The 2,500-nt window shown below is 50.8% G+C and overlaps 1 protein-coding gene across 1 annotated transcript in view; it reads left to right on the forward strand.

The window, feature by feature from the left end:
- The window catches only part of LOC130131813 (receptor tyrosine-protein kinase erbB-4-like), a 350,966-nt gene that overhangs the window by 298,650 nt on the left and 49,816 nt on the right, over positions 1-2,500 (forward strand). The gene's annotated exons all lie outside the window — the stretch shown is intronic.

The following is a 2,500-nucleotide window of genomic DNA, read 5'->3' on the forward strand; positions in this document are numbered from 1 at the left end:
TACGCTGTCCGTCCTGTGTTGTGTAGTAAATTATGCATGTGTTGCACAAACTGTCTGATTCCACACTGCTCAGACCGATGTGAGGATACATGTAGGTAGGTAATAAGATACAGTCGCATAACGTACAGATATGGTGGCCTGTATTTATTCACCCCCTCACGCCTGCACACAAAAGCACATGTCTTTGAGTTGAAGCTTGTCTTGCGAAGTTTCAGGGGCAGGACCACACCTGATCCGTGTCACTTCCGGCATTCCTATAAACACCCACCTAACCCTCCTCCTCTTCCGCTGTCGTACTCTGCACCAGAACCGAGATCACACAGTACTGTATCGAGCACTCTCAAACAGTCATCGTACGATCGGCATCATCCATCCTCTCACCCCAGCTTGAGTGTGGACTTGGTCCTACTATCTCCATGGGACGATGATTTATTCAGACGAAACCAGGACGAGCCCGTCACGCCAACAGATTCAGCAACAGAAGCTGAAAACTTCCCCGCTGCCTCCGTTCCTGAGATGGCGCTTTCTGTAGTCCAAACACCGTCCATGAAGCAAGTGAGTCCAGCAAGTAGACTTGGGCTGCCTGTCGGGAGCACGGGGATATCTCCCAGTGGCCTGAGGGCCGTTTTGGCCTGCTGTGAACTGTCAACTTCACCAGCGGTCATCAGCAGGCAGGAATGAGCTGACGGACCAATCAGAACCCACGATCAGGCGGCATGACTCTGTCACTGCCATGTCCTCGGCGTAAGGGCGTGCGTGCCAAAAAATGACATCATGTCTCTTGGCAACGCACATAGCAACTGTCTACCTGCTTCTCCAGCGATAACATTCCAGAGGAGTCGCCAGGCCAAATGGAAGAAAAGAAAAGGTTGAGCGGAGAGGATAAAAAGAGAGAGGCCATTGTCACAGACGCAGCTAAATGCAGCAAAATAAGCGACGTGTTCACCAGTAAGGGACCAGGTCAGTCAAAAACACCAGCTGAAGCACACACACACACACACACACACACACACACACACACACAGGTTTTTTGATGTGTTGATTTGCTCGATGCGTGAATATAAAGATGATCATTAGAACATCAGAGCTAACTCTGTATCTCGTTCTCTTTATAAAAAAGTGGAGGCTAGTTGTTTTGTGTGTCTAGCCGTGTACATTTTGTGCTGTGATTGGTGTATTCTCAGTCAGTTTGAGGGTGCACCCATCACCACAGCATGCCTTAAAAACTCAGTATTCACATAGGCTACTTGTTGTTCAGTCCCAAAAGGTTGTGTTTTGTAATCTGGATAACTTTCTTCCCAGACGGCATAGTGCCAACGCACATACATAGCCACGCCAATTCCGGCATTATGAATACCCACGTAACCCATCCTCGTCTTCCGCTCTCATATCCTGCGCCCCTCCTCGCCACCCTATTTCTCCATTTCTTCCTCTCCTTTGAGCGTGAGCATAACAAGGCGGCGTGAACTTAGGTTTGCAGCGGCCTCACCCGGTACCGTCCATGCAGCGTCTTTGTCCGCATCTACGTCTAAGTTTGTCTCATTTGATGGCTGGGAGAGCTGGCGCTGGATCGGCTGGGAGAGCTTGGTCTGCTGCATCCTGTGGGCCCAGGGGCCACGGCCCTGCCTGGAGCTGCGTCCAAAGAGGAAACACCGAGGGCGGTCTGACAGGACGCGGAAGCGGGGCAGGCTAAGCTAACTGCTAGCCCATGCAGACCAGCAATTCTGACTGTCATCCCGTGTTCGTTCCCTGGACAGTGATTTTTTGTTGTTGTTTTCTTTGATATATGTGTTCTTGGGGCACGGGTTCTATGGGCGGCAAGGTGGCGCAGTGGTTAGCATGGTCGCCTCACAGCAAGAAGACCCTGGATTCGATCCCCGGGGTAGTCCAACCTTGGTAGGTCATCCCGGGTCGTCCTCTGTGTGGAGTTTGCATGTTCTCTCCGTGTCTGTGTGGGTTTCCTCTGGGTGCTCGGTTTCCTCCCATAGTCCAAAGACACGTAGGTCAGGTGACTCAACCGTACTAAATTGTCCCTAGATGTGAGTGTGTGTGTGTGTGTGTGTGTGTGTGTGTGTGTGTGTGTGTGTGTGTGTGTGTGATGGCCTGGCCGCCTGTCCAGGGTGTCTCCCTGCCTGCCACCCAATGACTGCTGGGATAGACTCGAGCATCCCCATGACCCTGAATGCAGGATAAGAGGTACAGAAAATGGATGGATGTGTGTTTTTGTGTTTTCGTCTTTGTGTAGCGCTGCTGTGGGCTGGGGGAAACGATATTGCGTACATGAAATGAAACGACAAATAAAGTGTCCCTAATTCCTTCCTCCCCTTCATAGGAACCTGAGGAGTCCGTTGTTGCTCGGGTGCTACGGCGGACCCCTACAAAGCTTACCCACAATACAGCCAGCAAGCGGAAAACTACAAGACCTGTGCACATCCCTTACTTCTCTTTAGTAGATGATTAAAACTACAAGACCTATGCACATTCCTTACTTCTCTTTAGT

The sequence above is a fragment of the Lampris incognitus genome, chromosome 21 (genome assembly GCF_029633865.1).
Source record: "Lampris incognitus isolate fLamInc1 chromosome 21, fLamInc1.hap2, whole genome shotgun sequence".
NCBI classification, from domain to species: Eukaryota; Metazoa; Chordata; class Actinopteri; order Lampriformes; family Lampridae; genus Lampris; species Lampris incognitus.